This window comes from Grampus griseus, assembly GCF_964374135.1.
Source record: "Grampus griseus genome assembly, chromosome: 21".
NCBI classification, from domain to species: domain Eukaryota; kingdom Metazoa; phylum Chordata; class Mammalia; order Artiodactyla; family Delphinidae; genus Grampus; species Grampus griseus.
The window spans coordinates 16049002-16074264 of NC_139015.1; positions in this window are offsets into that span (position 1 = coordinate 16049002).

The window sequence follows — 25263 nt, forward strand, 5'->3', positions numbered from 1 at the left end:
TTTTCATCATGCTGATCTTAACTTCTTCTAGTAACAGATGTATTTCTGTCTATGCCTAAAACATTCTACACTAGGGAATGACTGAATTTGATTTTTACAATGATCTCATAGTCAACAAAGTTTTAAATATAAAAGTTATATTTAAATTATAGGCAAATGTAGTATATTAATGCTCAAATAATGAGATATTACTTATAATCCATGAATTTAAATAATTTCTCCAAGTTCCAGGTTTTTCGTGTTAAATGAGGTTAACAACAATATCTATTCCACAGAACTCTTGAGAAGATTAAATGAGGTAGTGTTTTTTAAAGAATTTAGCACCACTTCTTACTTTCTAGGAAATGCTCAACACATTTAAAAATGAATAAACACAGGTATCCCAAACCATATATAGTGCTTCAACATTACCAGCTATGTACTGCCACAAAGAAAAGGTCAATTTCTATCAATTTTGGCTTTCTTTAAATCATGCTCTTCAAAATGTGCCATTTAATGAACTGCAAATTTCCAGAGAGTTTCTGTTGTTGTCTATTGGTTTTATTGTTTTCCTCCCAATTTTTAGTATTTTATCTACTGTATCTAGTTAAGTATCAATAGCTCTGCAACACAACAGAACCTAGCAAAGACAAAATGTTATTTTCTTCCTCTATAAGCTAATACTTTTATACTTTTAGTCACTTCTTAAATTTTAGTAGTATCCTAAAGCAATGACAAAAAAGAACAACTGAGGGATTTCCCTGGCAGTCCAGTGGTTAAGAATCTGTGCTTCAACTGCAGGGGTCACGGGTTCGATCTCTGTTCGGGTGTGGCCAAAAAGAAAAAGAAGAACTGAGTTTATCTTTCCTATATTTGCTAGTTGTTTTTGTTTGTTTTAGCCCTCATCCTTTCAGTAGAATGTATTGACCTTACTGGTCCATATACTTTTCATTACAAAAGACAGCATCAATAGCATTTCTTCTAATTTTAATATCGGGTTCATTTTAGAGTCTCCTATAAAAAGATTCTCTCTTAGGGCTTCCCTGGTGGCGCAGTGGTTGAGAGTCCGCCTGCCGATGCAGGGGACACGGGTTCGTGCCCCGGTCCGGGAAGATCCCACATGCTGCGGAGCGGCTAGGCCTGTGAGCCATGGCCACTGAGCCTGCGCATCCGGAGCCTGTGCTCCACAACGGGAGAGGCCACAACAGTGAGAGGCCCGCATACCGAGAAAAAAAAAAAAAAGAAGAATGACCATATACTAACACCATATACAAAAATAAACTCAAAATGGATTAAAGACCTAAATGCTTAAGACTGGAAACCATAAAACTCCTGGAGAAAAACTTAGGCAGAACACTCTTTCACATAAGTCATAGCAGTATTTTTTTGATCTGTCTCCCAAGGCAGAGGAAACAAAAGCAAAAATACACAAATGGAACCTAATTAAACTTAAAAGCTTTTCACAGCAAAGGAAACCATCAACAAAAAGAAGAGACAACCTACTGAATGGGAGAAAATATGTGCAAATGATATGACTGATCTCAAGGCCCCAAATATACAAATAGCTCATACAACTCAACATCAAAAAAACAACCTGATTAAAAAATGGGCAGAAGAACTGAATAGACATTTTTCCAAGGAAGAAATGCAGATGGCCAACAGGCACATGAAAAGATACTCAACATTGTTAATCATTATCTCAAAACCACAATAAGGTATCACCTCACACCTGTCAAAATGGCTATCATCAAAAAGACCTCAAATAACAAATGCTAGTGAGGATGCAGAGAAAAGGGAAGTCTCGTACAACGTTGGTGGGAATGTAAATTGGGCAGCCACTGTGGAAAACAGCATGGAGGTTTCTCAAAAAACTAGAAATAAAACTACCATGTGATCCAGCAATTCCACTCCTGGGTATATATCCAAAGAAAATGAAAACATTAATTCAAAAAGATGCATGTACGGGCTTCCCTGGTGGCGCAGTGGTTAGGAGTCTGCCTGCTGATGCAGGGGGCATGGGTTTGTGCCCCAGTCTGGGAGGATCCCGTGTGCCACAGAGCGGCTGGGCCCGTGGACCGTGGCCGCTGGGCCTGCACATCCGGAGCCTGTGCTCCATGGTGGGAGGGGCTGCAGCCGTGAGAGGCCTGCGTACCACAAAAAAAAAAAAGAAAAAAAAAAAGATGCATGTACCTCAATGTCCACTGCAGCATTATTTACAAAAAGCCAAGATACAGAAGCAACCTAAGTGTCCATCACCAAATGAATGGATAAAGAAGATGTGGCTTTGTGACAGCCTGGAGGGGTGGGATGGGGAGGGTGGGAGGGAGGGAGACGCAACAGGGAAGACATATGGGAACATATGTTTGTGTATGACTGATTCACTTTGTTGTAAGGCAGAAGCTAGCACACCATTGTAAAGCAATTGTACCCCAATAAAGATGTTAAAAAAAATAAATTAAAAAAAAAAAAAAAAAAAAAAAGATGTGGTATACATATACACAATGGAATACTACTCAGCCATAAAAAAGAATGAAATTTTGCCATTTGCAACAGCATGGATGGACTTGGAGGGTATTATGCTTAGCAAAATAAGTCAGACAGAGAATGACAAATCCTGTATATCACTTACATATGGAATCTAAAAAAACAAACTAGTGAATATAACAAAAATGTAAAACTCATAGAACAAACTAGTGGTTACCAGTGGGGAGAGGGAAGAGGGAGTGGCAAGATAGGGGTAGGGAATTAAGAGGTACAAGCTACTATGTATGAAATAAATAAGCTACAAAGATATACTGTGCAGCACAGGGAATATAGCTGATATTCTATAATAACTATAAATGGAGTATAAAATTTGTGAACCACTACGTTATACACCTGAAACATACAGTATTGTAAATCAATTAATTATTCTTCAATAAAAAACAACTAATCATATCACAAAATTACAACTGTTGATATTTATGGTATGCAAATTATATGTCAACAAAGCCGATTTCAAAAAATAAAAAAGAACTTTGGGCCTAAATGATATCAACATTTTCCCAAACAGGGGATCCACATTGGTGCAAGCAGCTGGAAATGGTTAGAGGTCAGACTCTTGGAGGAGGCAGAAGGAAGTGTTGTCTGCAGCGCCCTCTGCTGGGAGGGCTGAGTCAGGAGCAGGGTGGTGAAGTGCAGGTGTGCCGTGTGTGCAGTACAATCACACACAGTGCATGTGGCGCCAGGCATGTCCTGGACATTGTGGAGATGTATGTTGAATAGCAGTTGGCAGAAGACTCTTCCAATAAAACAAGCAAAAACAGGAAATATCACCTAAAAACCTGACACTTTTTTTGATAAATTGGACCTGTCTTCTGAAATGGCAAAAAGCAGGAGTTTCATATCTGCTGCCATTTAGATGGGGCCTGTGCTCTTCGGCTGGTTCCGCCTGCACTGCCCTCTTCACCCGGTCATCTTGCCGGTCTGCTCCCTGTAGGCAATGGAATTCGCAAGCCATGTCTACATGCCTGAACTCCATGCCCTCAAAGCCCTTTTCTCCCCTCTGCACCTATCTGCATACTATTTCAGCTGCCTGATCTGCTCTCTTCATTTCTACTTGTCAAAATCCCATATGCTCTTTAAGGCTCAACTCAAATGTCACTGTATTCGTCATCTTACTGCAATTGTAGATTTATAGCATCATTTCATGTATTTTACACTGTTACAAGAGTCAGTTCACCTTCTGCTTTAATTTTTTTTTGCATTCTGATAGCACTTTTGATTGTTTTTATGAGATCCTCCCTCCTCCTTTAGAAATATGTGACTGATTTTCACCTAAATGGAATGACTGAAGACAAGTGATTGAGGAAATAAGCATGTGTGTTCTCATGGAAGATAATTGTACTGCCCCCTTTAGTAATCATTTTATATATCCAACTCCCACATGATTCATTTCAGAAAGGCATCACAGCATTTAAGTCTATTGTTTCTTAAACAAGAACAAATCCTTGAGTTTATTTTAGTGTTTTCTTTGGCCTCACAGTTTTTTCAGCAAGCATGCTTATCACTTTCCAGTTGAGCTAAAAAAGAAAAAAGATTATTTCTTGATTGCTTTGTTATCTGTGCAATGATGCTCATTCAATCTGTTCAATAAGGAAGAAAACTGGCTGTGATGAACTCCCCCAACATGTATTTATTGTGGCAGAAAACACTATTACTAGCTAAACCTCTGAGGATGTGGCACCCCTGTAAAGGATGAGCATTCAAAGCGTTCGAAATTTTAATTCCAGATGTACAAGCAATACTTCTCAAACTGCCTAAGTTCTGCTAATACAGAATGACACATTTGAGAAGAAAATATTCATTTCCTTCCTGGTACATTTCCAAGTTGTCTGAGCAGTTGAAACTTTCTATTACATAAAAAGGCCACTAATGCTCTTCAGTGGTTGCCCTTGGTGCACCACCCCTTAGGCTTGAAAAGAAAATATCTCTCACTATGCTGTCCCCACAAAATGCACACACTGTGTGTATAAAAAGCAAAAGCAAAAAAAAATGTCCACAAGAGAAACATGGGGGAAAAGCGATGTAACAACTTCGTTACTAGGGATTTTAAGATGCTAAACAAGTCACAAGTAGGAAAGTACAAGGGAAAATGTGGAAGTCAAGATCCACACAACCAGTGCAAATTTTCCCAGGATCAACTTCAATTTTATTAACCACCTAAGGAAGAAACATAACATACTGTGGTATCTACAGATGTCTATGACATCCTTACTCTTTCTGGTAAAATAATTTAACAACTGCACCCAAAACAATTCAACAGAACTTTCCCTTCAATACACAGTATCTTACTTACTTTCATGTATTTAGGTCTTCAATTGGTATCTTCATTTTAGTACCCCTCTTGAATGCAATTTTTAACCCTTACTCTTATATCTTGGGATTTGTTGACCAAGTACGGTGTTTTTTCTGGCAGCAAGATATGGCCAATGTGGGGAGAAGTTCACATCTGGTTCTTGGTCAGCAGAAAGGTGCCAATGGTGGGGAAAAGCTGCGGCCCATTAGTTTCACCCATGTCTCTTTTATTATACTTCTCCTATAATATGCTAGGTACTGTTCTAGGCATTAGGTTAATAAGGATGCCTATGTGACTACGGTGGTACAAATGACTTTTAGGCTATTAGGAATAGAATATTTGCTAAATCTAGATGATGTCAGAATTCCATATTTTAGCCGTGGTTGACAACCAGAATTTATACCTAATGATCCTACCTCCCGCTATGCTAAGTCAAGATCCAGGTAAGATTAAGATGGGGTACTAAAGCAATTTCTGGACTAGACATCCTACCAGAAAAATAATTCATAAAATTGACCTAAGCCATTTGTATAGTTATACAGGTTGTCCAGTGCACATGGACACCCAGCTGAGGGATGAATGGGTCCAAAATTCAGCACCTACTCTGCTTTCCAAGCCATCTAGCCTGGCAGGGAGCTGCATCTTCACAGAGCATAGCCTCCTTTAGTAAGCTGCATAATATATGGTCTACACACCAAGTCACTCACCATGTGCACAGAACACAGCCCACTCAGAAGATGCTCTTTATTATGATTTGTAGAAAATACCCTATGAGTTAGCAGTCTTGGTTTTATAAATCTGGAGTCAGCATGCTGGAGAGCTTAAGAATTGGAGGTTGACAATCAGAACAGAATCACTGGTTCAGGAATATGAGAACGTGAGATTCCACTTGGGAAATGGTATAGAATTCCAGAAAACTTCACAGGGCCATAAGGTCCAAGTGAGGTTTGAAATATGTGATTTAAAGTACCATAAAAACACCCAAACAGCAGGAGTAGGGGCACCATGATGTCTCAAGGCAGCATAATAAAGGACGTCCTCAATGTTAAACTTCTTATGTGCTTCCTGCCACCACTCAGGATTGGTCTGAGATCTGGGACAAGACAGAGCCTGTGTGTGGGAGAGACTAGAGATCTAGCTGAGGAATAGTTTAAGAGGGCTTGGCATCTGAGAAAGGTACTGAAAGCCCTCCCTCTCTAGGGTTGCCTCAGAATTACTTGAACTGGGCAACTCAGACCAAGTCCATGCACCATTATGGCTATAAACTGCATCTCGGAGCTCCACAGACTTTGTGTGAAAGAGAGTAAAGAAAAATGCATGAAAATGGGATCAGCTCTGATTTGTCACTATACAGTTTGATTGTAAGTACTTTTGCAAATCTGTGAACCAGCTAACAATTCCATGTTCAAGCCTTGCAAGCTGCCTACAAGTTTTCCTTTTTCCTTCATTTTTGGATATGCATGTCATAATTTACTTTCTCATATAAAAGAGCTATAAAAAGTAATCTGGTATTTTATATCCAATATTTCTTTCTTACCTGTATGGTATGGTGCTAAAAGGCCACAATTACGGGTTCATACAACTGCCACTTTGCTTTGCTGAATATCATGGCCAATAACCAAATCCTACTGTCCCCATTCCCAAATGCAGGAAACCAGGTAAGACAGAGTATATATCAAAGTGAGCACACCACTGGCCCTGCTGTAACAATTTCAGCATGCATGACTAGCAGGTAAGTATGCTAGTATAAAAGGGACAGTACCTTTCATTTAAAAAATTTCATTCGGCAAAAATATTTGAACCTGTACTCTGTACTAAGCATGATCTCTGTACCTACTGAGACTATAACATTTAACCTTCTAATCAGAACCAGTTTCCATGAGTGACAATGTCATTACATTAGGTTTCTCAGGTTGCTCCTTCACAGAAGAAGCAATCCACTAGCAGAAAGCTTTGTTTCCTACCAGCTGAAATCACTCACTTGTAAAGTGCCATACAGGAACCAGAATCACTCTTCAAGGAGTTTTAAAATATAATCACCAACATTCACTCAAGGTAGGCATTTAACCTCTGGGTCCTTAAATGCTCTGTTTGGGAAATTAGGAAATGATGTTTGGTGTGGAGCAGACTGAGCTGGAATAAGAGTGTTTCACAGGTTGGAAATTCTACTTTCCTAAGGTGGAATTTCTAAAGCAGTCTCACATCTTCCCTCTATGTCCCTGGCACAGCTATAAAATGTTCTTTATAGATGGAAATGATTGCTGAGTGGCATCTCTAGGGAAAGAGCTGTGGTTTGCTCTTCAGCCAAGAAATAGCAATATCAAGATGTCCCCACAAGGCATTAGCTCTTGACATGAGCCTGTTATGACTCCCAGGGGCTTCCTTTACTTGATGATGATCTAGGTGTGCAGCTGTCTCCAGAGACCTGTTAGAGGTCTGGGAACATGCAGGGGTCAGCATCTAACTTATGGGCTGGATATTTACTAGAAAGAACCCAAAGCTATGTGCTTTGGTGTGAGACATTCAATTCAGGTAGTCTTCCAAGAATCGATGTATCACTTTGAAGCGTAGTCACTGACCCTACATTAAAGTGTTGCTCAGGCTTTAACGCAAGTGAACTATTTCTCATTCACAGCTCTCAGCCCTCTTAGGAGCACACCCCAGCACTCCCATTTGCCAAGTGTGGCCTATGCCTCCCTTCTGCCCTTGATCATCTGAGAGTGTTAATTACACTCCAGATCCACCTCTATCAGTAACCTCAAACTCAGAGCACAGCAAGAGTAGCAGAACCTTTGATAATTATTTAACATTAAAAAGATGATGTGACATTTGTCATCTATTTCTTCTAAAATCAAGAAGTCTGAATACTAGTATCACATGTGTATTAATTGTTACACACATGCTTATCCTGTACTTCAGCCCTCTGAACATCTACAGTGAAAAATTTCATGTCACTGACACTGCAAGTAGTGAAAAAGCCCACTTCACCAGGAATGGTCCCACAAATAAGCAGATTACATTCTAGACACTTCCCCTTAGTAATAAATATTTTATAATTTTATTTAAAATCATATTTATACACACATATGTATATAAAGCTGGAAATTTAGTTTCTATTCATTTTCTATTCTTTTCTATTCCTTAAAGCATTGTAGTTATACCCTACTAAACTGATTTCATGATCCACTCATAGCTTCAAAACAACAGTTTGATTAAAACTCTTATAGACAGGAGAGTGATTTGCAGAGTGCCACTAGATGCTGGAAAATCCCTCTTGTGAATAGTATATGTCATTATTGGAGGCAGTGAAAGGGCTATTAGCAAAAGGTATTGCTCCGGAAAACTACGGTTAAAAATGCATACCTTTAAGCTGAGATGTCCTCTAGTCTAGGATCCCCAACTGTGTGCGCCATCTAAGTCCCTTTTGTAGATACTGCTAGTCAATCATTGCTAATCAATGATTTTTTTTTTTTCTCCTGAGCTTAGACAAGACTTCAAATCCCTTCTCAGAACTGAATTCCAGGCAATGACTACTAGCTTATTGTAACTGATGGGAGAAGTAACACCTATTTGCCATCCGATCTCTACTCCTTTTTTTACGTCAGTTTTGAGTCATCTTCCAATCTGATACTTCTAGATAGCTGAGGAACTTCAGAGGTGAGAGAAGAGGGATGGCAAGGAGAAGATCTAGGTGACTAGGAACAATCCAAGGGCTCCCCTAGCTGGTGAGGACTCAGGGTAGCGGTTATACTGTGCTACAAAAAACTGCATCATCATGTCCATACTGCTCCATCCTGTACTCTGAAATGTCTGCTCTCCAAACTCTAACCATATATCCTAATTTTTACATAGAAGTCTAGCTTGACAAATGAGCTGACAGAAGTACTTGTGCATGCTCCATAAGGATACCAGATGTTTCTTCTATTATCTATTTCATTTCAAGCCTGCTTTCCTTCTTGATATCCTTCTGAATTTGACTCTTCTACCCATCAATAAGCCTGTTTTCAGGCTATCCCTTTACCTGGAACAGTTCTCTCTTTTTTAGAGATATCCTTGATCATACTCCATCTTGGGTAATATTCAAGGTATGATTTTAATACATAGATATTGATGTGTATTTTATTTCACTATTCCGAGACATGAAAAGCTATTTATTACCCTATAAATGTTAATTAGCTTCCTATTAACCAATTACACCTGCATAAAATTTTAAAGAGGGTTAACTCCAGGAATACACAATATGATGAAATACCTGTAAGTGTTGTCTATTTGTGTTTTTATGGTTTTGAGTTTATTTGACTCTTGCCTTGGAGGCAATGACCATATCACTTTTATTTAGGTAATATTCCTATATGGTAAAATGCAAAGAACTTAAGCATATGATTCAATAAATGTTGACAATTTAAACAACAAATAACTAATGCCCTAAACAAGACATGGACATTTCCATTTTCCCAGAAATTTCCTTTGTCCCCCATTCCCGTTCCTTCATAAGCAATCACTGTTCTAATTTCTGTTCTTATAGATTGGTTTTGTCTTTATTTTTAACCCTATATAAGAAGCATGAAATGCAATGTATCAATTTTAGTCTAGCTTCATCTGCTTAGCAGTTTTGAAACTGACTTGTACATATCAGTGGCTCTTTCCTTTTCATTGTTGAATAATATTCACTTATCCACTCTCGACGCAAATTTGGTTTATTTCAGTTTATGGATAAGATAAATAAAAATTCTATGAAAATTTTTGTGCAAATTTTTTGTGGACATATCTTTTCATTACATAGTAGTGAAACTGCTGTGTAATAAGACAGATGTATGTTTAACTTTATAAGACACTGCTGAATAGTTTTCCAAAGTATACCATATCACACTCCCACCAGCAACACAGGAGAGTTTTAGTGCTATACTTTTTTGCTAAAATTTGGTGTTGTCCATCACCTGACTTTTACCTATTCTGGTTGTCGTACCATCTATTAGTACTACTCTTTAGATCATGGGTATGCATAGTTCGTTCTGCATGGAACTCTAGTTCACTCTATTAAAACCCAATATTCACAGTTTAACACACTCATAAATACTAATGAGAGAGACAGGCAGTAGAAGAAATGTTGAAATTAGCTCTTACACCCTAAATTAGAAATATTTTAACACCTCCAGAATGCATGGATACAAGGTAAAGCAGTATCTACTCTTCCTCTCTTCTCTCTGGCATTACTTGTGTAGAAAGTTCTTTAGGCCAATACATAATATTTTTAAGGATGCATGGCAGAATTTTATACAGAGACGGAAGAATCTACTCTATAGCTCATATCTAAGATCCTGGATAGCTTGTATTTTCTGATATTGAACTTACTGATCTTTTCTTCACCAAGTTCAAACTAAATAACTGTACTGAGTTAAAAAATTAAAAGTTAGGTAAGCTCTTTGTGCCCTTCTACAATTAGATTTAATTTCACTTAATTCATAAATATTGTTACTAATTAATTATATGCAATTTTATCTCCATAATGCACATTTTATACAGAGATTTTAATGAGCGAAAGGCATTGGGAAGCCAGGTACTAGAGCTGCTTCCAACCATATATTTCTTACTCAGCCTTCAGATTAGTCAGTACTCTTGCTTTCTTATTTAAATTTCCCACATATAGGTTTGGGGAGAATTAAGGCAGAAGTAAAATTTTTATTGGAACACTCCTAGCTGGGGCTCTTTTTTTCTCTCAAATCTTCCTGTGTTGCTGTTGTTTGTTTTTGTTGTTTGGTTGGTTGGTTTTTGTAATCCCCATACTGCCATCAAAAACATTCTTGACTTAATTTCTCCCACACTCCACACAAGCCTCACCACTCTCTTTTTCAGTGTCTCTGTCTCTTTTTTTTTGAACCCACATTTTTTCGCACACCCAAAGCATTCCTATTAATAGTATCTTTCATTACACCAAGTGTCTCTGAACTCCCCACCCATGACATACATATATTTTCTTTTGAAAAAATGCATTTTTATCACATCCACCTCCTTCTCTCATTTCATTGCTATTGCTTTAGTTCAATTCTTATTTATTTCTTACTTTAGCATATACAATTTCTATGACTCCTTATTTTTACCATTTTGTAGTCTCTTTTCATAAAAAAATTCACCACATATATGTTTCCTAATACTTCTTCAAAGTAGCCAATTTTTTCCCACAGTATAAACTTGAAATTCCTTAGTCAAGCATAAAAAAGTTGTCGTCACCATCTTGCCCCAAATTCCGTTTCATTTTTTTCCAGTCTTTCATGTGGGTAGACTTCAGCCAAAACGAATCATTCACCAGTCAACAAATAGAACCTACCCTTTTAGACCATACACAATTCCATGAGCTAGTCTTTCTGCCCACAATGCTTTCTTTCTTCCACCTCTACTATAAGCCTATAAGCCACAGGTATCTTTCAAGGCCCCTTTCCCACACTACTGGCCTTGTGATGCCTCTCTCCGCTAGATCTGGCCATGTTAATTACTCCCTCTGCATCCCTGTATTCTCTCATGCCAGTTTCTTATCATCACATAACTTCCTATTATTCAGTGTAGTTTAACTTCCAGCATCCTACACTCTTATCTTATTCAGTGGTTAGGTTCCAAAGTAAAATGCACAAAATGAGAGCATAAAGTGAAAATAATAAAAACACAGAACTAACAATGGGAATCCATTAGGAAATTTTCTCATTGAAGATTGACACACTAACCCTCAATTATTTAATATAGCAGATTTTCCTTCACTGCTGGGGAAAAAATAGTTTCTTCAGTTGATTATCTTATGTTGTAGTTGGCTTATAGTTTGGACTTAGTAATAAGTTACATATACTTTTGTGTGTGTGTGTACGAGTTCAGTACATAGTTCATTTTGAGTCTTTGAAATAAAGAGGAGGAGGTGTTATATCCCCTTTTTTTAGAAAAAGAAAACAGGTTTTTGGAGCCCAAATGACTTGCTTTAAACTACTCAGTTACTGAGTCATAGAAATAGACTTGAATCCAAGTGTTTCTGTAGCAAATCATCTGTGCCAAACTATTGCTGGGTTCACAACATAGAAAAACTTTACACAAAACTAAGGCCAAAAAATGCTCAAAAATTATTTTAAAAAAAAACCCTTAAAGACATTCAGTGCTGCTATTTTCATTTAAAGATCACAGGGACTTTGAAAAGTTCCACTTTATTACTTTTGAATTACAAGAATCAAATAATCAGCACCTGTACGGTAAGATAACTACCTACTCCATCAGAATTAGAAATCTGGAAAAGTCTTCTAATATACAACCTTACATCACGGTTGTTCTGATTTGGTTACATTAATAAAAGGTGCACAACAAAAAACAGCTAAAGGAGGGAGACAATTCCTATTTCAACCACATTTTCAACTTATACTAAAATCTTCAGTTACCAAGTTCCTCCTCCATATTTCTATTTTGTGTTATATGTCTGGTGCTAAGCCACAGATTCTCTTTGAGAAAAGAAGACTGCATTTCTTTTAGGAGGTGTGGTAAAGTAAAAGACTGTAAAAGATTGTTTGACCCCCAAAACAAGTATGAACTGTGAATTTCAAAGTTTGAATTTTCCAAGTTAAAACAATCACTGCAAGTCAATGGTACCTTTTGAAAAAAGCTAAATACTTCAGAAGTTTCTCCAGAAGACACAGTCAGGATAACTTTAAATAGTTACCCAGTAGGAAAAGAGCAGCATTTAATGATCACATAGAAGACACAGATACAGGATAAAGGGGAGATGCAGTTGAATCTCATCAGCACCCAGGTGTGACAGAAGTGCCGTGAAATTATCAACTAAGGCAGTGCAGTGTGACTGCAATACCAAGCATTGATGCTGGAGAGCACAGCCAGGCGATGCCTAGACTGAAGAAAAGAAGGTAATTTATACTCTCTATACCAAGATAAAACTCAGAGAAAACATGCCATAGGGCTCCAGGAATACTTACAAAAAAGAAGCTTCATCACGAGCAAAAGAAGAAATCAATATGAAACATCTTTCTGCTTATTTGAATAAGAAGCTGAGAAATGAAGAATCCACTTTCAAGGACAAAAGGTAACAATAAAGAAAACTTCAAGTACAAAATTTTAAAAATGTCTATTTTGTTGTTGGTTTACAAAATGCCCAAGTGAAAAAAATTCCTCTTACAAACCAGCACAATGGAATATTAAAAATACTTGTACTGGAAATGTTTAAAAAAACATTTTAACCAATAAGTGGATCATAGCTAAAGATTAGAATTCCTATTATCCTATAATCTGAATGTGCTTTGTTTAAGGGAACTGTTAGTCATGATGCAGCAGACCTTCCCTTTTCACTGTCGCTCTTGGGGCACATACACCTGGTCAACATTTGTAGAAAGCGTATTTGTTGCGAGATGGTTTCTCCCAAATTCAGGTATGAATTTAAGGAATCTAATGTAGAGCAGATACCAACATTACAAAAGTCTCTTCTTTATCTTGTTATAGCTGATTTTTCTTCTCTGCTTTGTGATTCAGCCTCTACGAAGAGACCACATTTGGGGGATACAGAGGTAAGTATCCTAATCTCACAGGGAGCTCCCCACAGCATGCATGGGTCATTCTCAACTTAATTCAAACTCCCTGCCATTCTACTGTCTCATGTTAAACTTTAAACCAGGGCAAGCTTAATTTCAGTGTCACAGTGCTGCACCTAACTATACACGCTTTGTCTTTGTCTTAGAGCAATTAGATTTTTGTTGGACTTTGGCAGCCCCAGTATCTGTGCTAAATTGCTTAGCTCACTGAGAGAATGCATTTGGACTTGAATTTAGTTTTGGTTTATTTCTTTACTTTTGAAAACCTAGTTTACATTGTAGCTGTAGTTACGCAATAGCCCATCTCCCCTTCAACTAAGTGGGCCACCCAACATCTGGTGATACTCTTTCCAGAGAGATCGAGCATCCTACAGCAGTCCATTCTCACAGTAAGCCAAGACTGTTGTCTGTGTTCCCCAAATATGTGAAAATGAGTGACTGGATGACATAATACACAACTCCATAACCTTGAACCTTGAAAATTTGTGTGAAGAATACAAAGTTACCTGGAGAACTGATAGTGAGCACAACATAGCTGGCAAAGGTGAGGATAAACATATCAATCCTAGACACGAAACACAGACCTGCATCCTCTTCCCTGAACAAACTCCCTTCAAGAAATGCACACATACACACACCCATTCATAAACACACCAGCATAAATACTTTCCCCCAATGCTGCCATGGCTTAATGGTGAGCCTACCCAACTATTTATCTTTCTGCTTATTTGAATGTTTTCAAAGATTTTAATGATGTATATAGAATTTGCAGGAATTATCAAATAAACAAACAAAAAGGCCTACAGATTTGAAGCCTTTAAATCTTCACAAAGGCGAAGTAGCAATAGGAGATTTGGGCTTTACGGGGGCATAACTGTTAAGCCAGCAAATGATTACATTTGGTTACATAGAAACTTTGTGTTGAAGTGAGAAAATACTTGACATGTTAGGCATGATTTAAAAGCTAAGATAAAAAAATTCAGGGAGGGCTATTATGTAAAACGTCTTAGTAGATGTTGAAGTAATCAGATATATACCACCAAATAGTATATGATATAGAAACTAAGAGAACCACAGAATGTTGAAAAGTATAGTAAAATAAAAGTGGAACTTCTGGTAGCTGAAGGTTGATGAAAGTGCTGTGTGGGAAGGGGTGAGCCTAGAAGTTTAGCAAAAGAAACAGACTTTGGGCAGCAGTGGATTCACACCAGAGCCAGACACTTGGCAATCCTCTCTCAGCCGGCCAGAGAAACTCCCTGTGATAAGTTCCCTCAGTCAACTACAGAGATGAAGTTGATGGTTTTCAAGACAGGAAAAGAAAGAAGTTGAGTCCACAGTTACTCTTGAGACTTCCAAAGTGGTACAGGTACATACGTGTACAAGCTATTGATTTCACCTCTAACCACAAAGCTGGAAAAAACCAATCCAGAGTTGTGAGTATGATTTTATGAGGTCACAGAAATGCTGAGACAGGAACGGCTAGAGCACTGGAGAGCTCCAGATATTCAAACTAATGATCTCCATATGAAGTCGGATTCAGGATTTGGATTCCTTCACCATCTCATCCCATCCCCTCCTCCAGTTTAGGGAGCAGCAGTATCCACAAAGTTGGATATTGCATGTACGTGTGTGTGTGTGTGTGTGTGTGTGTGTGTATGCATGTATGTGTGTTCAGGGAGGTGGTACTCTATGGATGAACAGTGGTGTCTGAATAGCCCATGGATAGCCACTTGGTTTATGAGTGTGTAATGCTGATCAATCCATTCAAAATATCAGGACCACAATAAACATAAGTGCCCAGCGCAACGCGTCACATTCCAGCCAAATCACTTCAGGAAAACCCTACCTTTGAATTCTGGAGACAAAGGTTTAGAAGAGACAAATGTTCTCTATTCCTCTTGTTACTAGCTTTCTTTGTTTAGAATATACCAGGACAATTACACAGCATAAAAGACTTTTATCTAAAAAAAAAAAAAAAAGATGTCTTCTCAAAGTAATGAATCTATAGATAATTTTTAGAGGGGTAGGTAATGGATGCAGCACAAATGATTTTTTTAAATTTAAAATAACTGATTTTAAATGCATTGCTAAACTACTCCACCCAAAATGAGGACAGCTGAAGTTTAAGTAATTGCTTTAATGAAGATTAGTAGCAAATGCCAAAAAAGAAATGAGTAGTATATTTTTAGAGACATTAACCTGTCAGAGATTACCTAGTAGAAACATATATTTTGGCTTTGATTGCTTCAGACACAGCCATCCCTTTGAGACCTTTAACAATTCACATTGATTTCCACTCTTCCTGATAAATATGTGTAAAACATTTGTAGAGCGCACCTTGAGATCATGTTAAAACAGATAAACCAAACTATACGTCGAATCATCATATTCTCTCCTTTTAAGAATTAGTTGCCAATAGCCTTTTAGCTATAAGCTGTGTTACCCTAACTCTTCACATTGAAAGTCATCTAGAGGTTAACTTTTCATATGATTTATTCTTCGGCAGAGCTATTTAGTTACAGAAGAGTAACAGGCATTTAAACACACACACACACACACACACACACACACACACACACACACACACACACACACACACACACACACACACACACACACACACACACACACACATCCTTTAATTGGAATTAATATGGCTGGTTAACAAAGTATCCAAAATACAATGGCTTAAAACAACTCTTCAAAAATGCAGCATTGAGCTTCCCTGGTAGTGCAGTGGTTGAGAGTCCGCCTGCTGATGCAGGGGACACAGGTTCGTGCCCCGGTTCGGGAGGATCCCACATGCCGCGGAGCGGCTGGGCCCGTGAGCCATGGCCGCTGAGCCTGCGTGTCCGGAGCACGTGCTCCGCAACGGGAGGGGCCACAACAGTCAGAGGCCTGCGTACCGCAAAAAAAAAAAAAAACAAAAAAAATGCAGCATTTACACTAAATCAAGATTGAGATAATTCATTGTTAGCAAACCAGCCTTTAAAAAAAGCACTAAGTGAAATATTCAAGATGAAAGGAAAAGACAACAGACAGTAACCTGAATCCATATGAAGAAATAAAGATTCTAAATTAACAGCCTAACTTTTTACCTTAAGAACTAAAGAAAGAAGAGTAAACCAAACATAAAGTAAGGAGAGAGAAAGTAAAGATTTGAAAGGAAAACAGAAAAATAATAGAAAAATCAATGAAACCAAAAGTTGGTTGTTTAAAAAAAAATCAATAAAACTGACAAATATTTTGGTAGACTGATAAAAAAAGAGATGATCTAAATTGACAAAATCAAGCACAAAAGAATGGACATCACTATTGATATAACAGAAATTAAAATTATTACAAGAGAATAATATGAAGAACTTTATGTTAACAAACTGGACAACATAGATAAAATGAAAAAAAATTCCTAAAAACTACAAATTTCCCTGACCAACTGAAGAATAAATAGAAAATCTGAATAAAACAATAAAAACTAAAGTAATTAAGTTAGTAATTAAAACTTTTCCCACAAAGTAAAGTCTGATGACCCTGGTGACTTCATGGATGCATTCATTCAAACATTTAAGAAAGAAATACTAATCCTTCATAAACTCCCCGAGAAAGCAGAAATGGAGGGAACACTTCCCAACTCATTCTATGAGTCCAGTATTTAATACCAAAGCCAATTACAGCACAAAGAAAGGAAATGTTTGACAAAATTCAAAATACATTCAACATAAATTAACACTCCATTATTATAAAAACTCAGAAAACTAGAGGTAGAGGAAAACTCTGCAACATGATAAAGGGCATTCATAAAAAACCTACAGTTAACATCACACTTCATAGTGAAAAAGAAAAATGAATGCGTTCTCACTAAAATTGGGAATAATACAAGGATAATGACTTCTACTGAACACTATACTGAAAGTTCAACACATGTAATAAGGCAACAGAAAGAAATAAAAGTCATCAAAACTGTAAAGAAAGACATAAAATTGTCTTTGTATGCAAAATGATCCTCTAGGCTTAAAAAATTCTGAGAAATGCACTTCTAGAAGTAACACTTCTAGAAGTAACAAACAAGTTCAGCAAGTTAGAGACAAGATCTATATACCAATGTCAACAAGTATTTAAATACTATCAATGAATAATCCAAAAACAAGACTAAGAAATAAATCCATTCCTAATGGCATCAAAAAATAAAATACTTCAGAATAATTTTTTTTTTTAAAGTAAGACATATACTGAAAACTATAAATCACTGTGGGGAGAAATTAAAGAACATCTTAAAAAACAGAGACAGACCACTCATGGAAACTCAATATTGTTAACATGGCATTTCTTCCCAAATTGGTCTAAGATTCAACACAATCCCTTATTAAAGTCTCTTTAGAGGCTTTGAGCTTGTCATTGGTTTGAGCTTGTCATTGCTTTTCTGTTTGTTTGTTTGTTAGGTTGGTTGGTTGATTTTTGAAGAAATTGATAAATTTTTTGCAGATTCTAAAATCTGTATGGAAATGCAGACAAGAAATAAGATATTGGCTTAGGTATAGAATTATAGATAAATGGAACATAATTCAAAGTCTAGAAATAAATCTTTATAGTTAATTTGTGACAGTAGAGCCAAAGAAACTCAATGGGAAAAAGACAAGTCTTTTTAACAAATGATGCTGAGAAAATTGGGTATTCATATGCAAAAATATGAATTTATAACTTTAACTAAAAATGGATCATAGACCTACACTTAAGTACTATAAGACTTTTTGAAGAACACATAGGTATAAATATTTAAATCTTAGGTAAGGGCAAGAATTCTTAGATATGACACCAAAACCATGACTGATAAGTGAAAAAACGGCTAGTAGGTAAATGAAAAGATGTTCCATATCATTATTTATAAGGGAAAAGAAAATTAAAACCAAAATGACATACTGTTTCACATGCACTATAATGGCTATAATAAAAATGATATACAATAGCAAGTGTTAGTGAGGATACAGAGACACAGGAATTCTCATACATTGCAAGCAGGAGTGTAAAATGGTGCAGCCACTTTTATTAAACAGGTTGACAGTTTCATAAAATTGTTAAACATAAATTTACCATATGACCCAGCAATTCAACTCTTAGGAATTTACCCAAGAGAAATGAAAACATGTCCACACAAGGACATGTATTTAAATGTTCATACTATTATTATTCTTTATAGCCCCAAATTGGGAACTATTCACAGGTCCACTGACTAAAGAATAAATGAGCAAAACGTGCTTTCATACAATTAAGTACTGTTTGGCTATTAAAAGGAATTAAGTACTGATGCATGCTATAATATAGAGGAATCTCAAAAACGTTATGCTGAATGAGTCATATGCAAAAGACAACATATGATTCCATTTATATGAAAAATCCCGAAGAGGCCTATCTATGGAGTCCAAAAGTAGACTGGAGGTTACCTGGGTTTGTGGGTGAGAATAGGGATTTTGTACATGGTCAAGAAAAATCTTTTGGGGGTAGTCAAAATGTTCTAACATAGGATTGTGGTAATGGTTGCACAAGTCTTTAAATTTACTAAAAATCACTGAATTGTACACTTAAAATACTAAACTTTATACTATGTATATTATACCTCAATAAAATACTTAAAAAATCCTTTAAATAATTTTATTACAGTAAGTTAAGTACACTTTAAGTACTAAAAAGAAAGAAAGAATGATACTATATTGTGTCCACTGAGAAGTTATACTAAGAGAAAATGTTAAGGAAAACATGAAACTTCTGGGCTTCCCTGGTGGCACAGTGGTTGAGAGTACGCCTGCCGATGCAGGGGACACGGGTTCGTGCCCCTGTCCGGGAAGATCCCACATGCCGCGGAGCGGCTAGGCCCGTGAGCCATGGCCGCTGAGCTTGCGCGTCCGGAGCCTGTGCTCCGCAACAGGAGAGGCCACGACAGTGAGAGGCCCGCGTACCGCAAAAAAAAACCAAAACAAAACATGGAACTTCTGTGAGATATACGACTTACTTTAATTGTCTGCAGTATAGAAATTACTTTGAAACATCCCCCAGGAAAGCTGTTTGACTAATTATAATGCTGTTATTAAAATGGAAAACCACTTTTCTCTATTTATTAGAAGAAAAGTTGTTTCATCACATTTTGTTTAAAATAAGCTTTTCCAAATATTTAAATTTATTGTGTGGCTTTGACATTATTTCCCTTGGGTCTTTAATTCCTTCTGAGTGTTTAATTGCTAATATAATAACTTTAAATATAGGGTGATACTTTATATAGAAGATAATTAAAGTATATAAACTGTGAAGTAAGTTTCACACAGTCAAAATTACCATAAGCACTATGTCTTTTATATTGTGTAAATTTGAGTTTACAAAACACCCTTAATGTTTCACTTATTTAGTCAACAATATACATATATATATTTCCATCCCTTACTATGCATCAGGCAAAATTGTAGTAGGGTCTGCAAAACATTAGGAATAAAGTAAACAAAAAATTCATGAATTTGTGCAGCTTATATCCTAGTAGGGGATAGTTATTCCATGTTCCTTTCGAACATTTCCAGTTAGAATCTTTGTTTTGTTTAAAATGGCTTATTACTGAAATGCCAGGGTTTTTTTGCAATATTATTTTGATCTGAAGCCAACTGTAAAATAGGGTCAAAAGTTATGTTCCAGTATATTCAGATTTATTTTCAGAAATCAATATAAATCAATCAGATATTTTCTACATTAAGATACATCAGAATAATGAGTAAACATGTTATAGGTATATAATTTTAATAGTGCTAACCACAGAAATTCTGACATGATAAATTAGAAAAAGAGTAAAATAAAAGCAATACATTTGTGTAGGAAAAGTTCTTGCTATATAGTATTGCTGACATGTATTTGAAATATAAAAATAAGTTCGTACCTATGTAACATCACCAAAACATGCAGTGGGACTTGAGAAAGTATTACATCTAAAATGACTCAAAATGTTGACATTGATGAAGACTGTGTTTCCTATCATTAGGTGGAAAGGGATACTCAAAATAGAGACTACATTAAGTTCTACAAGATAAATACATAGACAAGTACACATCCTAGCTTTGAGGCCTGTCAATATTAGGCTTGCTATATTTCCATCTGGTAGATTTACTGTATTTTTTCCTATTTATCCTCCATATTACATTGTAATCCTCTGGAAGGTAGAGACCATGTGTTACTAGCTTTTCTAGCCCAATAAATGAATATAGTACTTGGAATATAATAACTGCTCAATAAATGGCTTTGAATGGAAAAAATACAAAGATGTATGGATAAAAATAATTCATAACTGCTAACCACCTCACTGTAATAAGAGGAATGGAACAGTGTAGAGGTCTATTTCTCAATTTGCATTGTACATCCAGATAGTCTGAAAGATTTCTTGCTTTAAAATAAGTTGTACCTCTGAATAAATGAAATTACAGCACAGTGAACTCTTTGTTAGCTGAAAGAGTGTCCCACTAAGGTATTCATTTTTTTTTCCTCCATAGCATATTCTCCATTATCTTTAGTAAATAAAATCTATTATAGAATGTGTGGCAGTTAAAGTGCAGATGTGTTTCTCATCAACAGTTTTGAGTAGATCTCTACTTTCAGGCTTTACAAATTCTTAAGCATACATACTAATAATCATTTCAGTCAACACGAGGGAAAAGAAGGAGAAGCAATCGTCCCATATAAAGTACCTATGTTTAGAGCACATATCGTTCCATATATAATCCAACTCATCTGGGAAAACTGGAATAACTGACATTTTATTTATAAATTCTATGCCATATTTAAGAATACTATGAACAACTTTTCATTTTATAGAGCATTATATTAAATTTTAGTGGTAAGAGAGAAACATTATTGCTCTTTCTAATGTGCGGTCTTAAAAGAATCATCTTTAAAACCTATTATTGATTATACAAATGCTCCTCAGAAACACTAACTTCATTATTTAATGAACCCATTCATTCATTAAAAACATATTTTCTAAATTGCAGTATGTGGCCAGCTATGTTTTAAAACAGGTTTGGATACAGCAGAGTATAGATAAGCCCCTGTTCTCATCCAGGGACCAGGCAGAGCTGTGGAGAAGTGGTGAAGAAAGGCATTAACCATGTAGAAAAATGACTAAGAGAACTTCAGAAGTCATGTTCAATAAAGACGATGAAAAGGCGTGATCACAAAGTGGTTAGAGGAACATATTTGAGGATGTAAACTGATTCCTGAAAGACCTACAAGAACCACGAAGTGCCTTCAGCACTGTTTTTGCCACCTGCATGGAAACTTCATAAGCCTGGGTAGTGCCCAGGAGAAAAAAATTTTAGTATAAAAAACAGCTCAAAGTCATTCAAAAGAATCCTCATAGGGTAGAGTTGATAACTGTGCAGTAGTTAGTTATTCCACAAGACGGGAGAAATAAATTAGACCGGGGAAATTTAACATAGCCAATTAGGATATTAGTAGACCTGGTAAGCAGCTATGCAATATAACATACCTTTTACCACTTCTCCTTAAAAGCTGAGAGTAAGCAATAATAGAAAGAATATTCAAAACAGCTAAATAGCCTAAGGCAGGCTCTATTTAGGTGTGAAAGAGAATGCAAAATATTTATCAACTGGCCACATTATTCTCCCAACCTCTTATACTGTTAAGGTATTTTATTTATTGTTGGTCCTTCACTATTCTCAAATAGAAAATGGTTTCTCAAATATTAGTGTTACAGCACCTCTCTCAGCCTTCTATAGTGATGTATGATTTCACTAGTCATTCATTCCTTTCTTTCCTTAATGATTTATTATTGCCATTCAAAAATATGTATTCAGTGGTAAGCCTTTACAACTAGTTAAATACAAACATTTTCCTATACAACTTATGCTTATGTCTACATTATTAAAAATAAGTGACACCAGGGCTTCCCTGGTGGCGCAGTGGTTGAGAGTCCCCTGCCAATGCAGGGGACGCGGGTTCGTGCCCCGGTCCGGGAGGATCCCACGTGCCGCAAAGCGGCTGGGCCCGTGGGCCATGGCCGCTGGGCCTGCGCGTCCGGAGCCTGTGCTCCGCAACGGGAGAGGCCACAGCAGTGAGAGGCCCGCGTACCGACAAAAAAAATAAATAAATAAAAAATAAGTGACACCAGTATCTTAGTGGAAGTTACCAGATACAGTATATACTCAGGGAAATTCATAAATCACACAGGATTAAATAAATTTAACACAAGCAAAATTATTCTGAAACATCAAATTAAGAAGGACAGTCTCCATAAGTTTTAACTTTGATCTTGAAATCAGCAAAATACTGCATCCTCTATATAGTTTCCACTGAATGATCTCCTATGATCATTAAGCTGTGGCTTAAGTTCTTAAAACCCTATTTTCTCCCAGATAGTGTTTGTCAAGTTACACATGGCAGCACAGAAAGCTATGAGAACCTTGAATACAGTCCAAATAACATATCAGTGTTTGGCTTTGGCATGTTCTTTGTCCCTTTTCAATCCTCATCCCCAATCCCTCATCCAGTAATGAATAAGATGCTGCCCAACCAGAACTACTGCAGGGGATTATAGCAACAACTATTTTTCCAGGCATTGCAGTGCCTGTAAAACTTTAATGAACTCATGAAACTTTTATCGCTTTCTCTCCTTTTTGACTAGTGTGAGATACAACCACTACCACAGTTTTTTTAATTTAAAGATGTAAAAAAAAAAGGCAAAACAAAGAAATTTTCATGAAGACAAATCATCTCACAGTTCTTTAACTTGTGCCAGCAATCCCTGTGAATGAAGTTTGATTAAAAAAAATAGAAAACATAAGTCTGTAAGAAAAATAGTCTGCATAGCCTCATATGTATTGTCAGCCCTTCAGTAATAAGAAACATTGATTTTACTCATTCTCTTCATCACGTTTTAAGAAATAAGAAAAGGGATTTTTAATGATTTTTTAGGATTGTTTTTTGGAATCTCCATTACAAATGATTTGTACTAAAAAATAAACAGACCATGCTGTTCAGAACTTTAAATTCAACACTCAGTCCTTTTCTTCTCTTTTAAATCTTAAGAATCTACTGCCTATTCTTTTGAAGAGCAAGTTTCAATCCACTCCCTCGTATTTTTCTTTACTACGCCAATTTTCCATTTTTAACATAAAAATCTTTATATAGTTCTCTTTAATTCAACACATTCTTTCTTAATTTCCTTATATATTAGTTCATAATCACTTTTTTACTTGTATGTTTAGGTAAACTCATCCCTTAACCCAGAAAAAAAAATTTATCCAAAATAAATCTATTCAATACTGGAGAAGGTACTTTTATTGTTCCTAGTCCTAGAGTTTAAAAGGTGATCACATCTATCTGATACCTGTCGAAATATTTTCTGTTTAACTTCTGGCTATGCTTCCCTTTAGAGTCTAATCAGCATATCATGTTTGGAAAAAGGGCAAATTCTCAGCACAAACATAAAACTTTTTCATGAAAGCCTTTGGGTTCCACAAAGGGTGAACACAGTTCATCACAGCCTAATTCTTTACTTTGTTAATAGATGTAGGAAAGGTATCACTGTAAGAGAAATACTAAGTAAGATATGATTCTAATATGATGCTGGGGATGAGTTAAAGTGACAGGGCACCAATTACTGCCTTTAATAGAACATTAAAACCTGGACACCCTAAACACCATTTATCAGGGCACAGACGGCAAATCCATCAAGTGTTCTTAAACCTGCAACATCCTAAAATGTAGTTACAATAATAGTGTGATTTTACACTACCAGTCTCTTTGTATTTATGATCACAGGAATACCTTTGATATTCCTAAAGTACATCATGTTAAAATGAGATTTCCACACTGAAAAAGTAAAACAAATCACCAGAGAGAAAAAGAGAAAGAAAAGTTATTGAGAAGTTTAGCAATTATACTTTAATTAGTCTACTCGGAGCCCCAGTTTGGAGAATAAACAAATTCTATTATGTAAACATACATATTTACTCTTCATGCTGCTGTTAAAGACTGCTTTAACATTTTAATGTTTATAAATACAGTGTTGAATAAGAGAAATAAGCCTATCTATTGCCTTCTGACAATTTGTATTTGTACTCCATTGTATCAATAGATATTAATTGCAGGACCACAAAACCCTGAAAAACCCAATATTATGTTTATGTGCAACAGTAATCACAATATTTGCTTCTTTCATGGGTTTTAATATTGCAGGCCTGAATATTCTTAAAAACTTCACTGTGCCTCATAAACCACAAAAAGTGAGCCATAGTTGAAAATTTATTGGAAAATTTAAATTAATTATTAATAATGTTGTTACAGTGACTCAAGCACAAATGGCACTACGTTTCCTACTCTTAACTATTCCAACACCTGAAATATTCATTTTTAGGAAAATATAAGTACTAATACAGTAGCATAACTAGAAAAATTTGATATTAAAGATTTTTACATTGGAGTTACTTTGGTTTTTGAGAGGAACTAATTGTGAAAAATTGCAAGGACAAGATTAATTTCTGGGATCCTCTGATTAACGTCACAATTCTGTAGCTAAAAACTAGGGCATAAAAATATGTAAAGGATTTACTTTTCATTTCCCAGAGTGTCACTGTTTCTGAAATCAGCTGTGGCGTATGTCAAATAATTTTAATAGTGAGGACAAAGAACTTTGATTCTCAACATCTTTTCTTTAAAATAATAACAGTGGGAAATATGACCATATTTCCGTATTTCCAAATAAACATTTTAAATAATCCCCAGTTTTTATTACTTACTTGTCCTGATTCTACCAGTTCTCTTTGGCTTCCTTATCCTCCTTTTTTAGGCCTCAACAGGATCATGGTTTTTCTTTCTGACAAGGGATGTTCATTT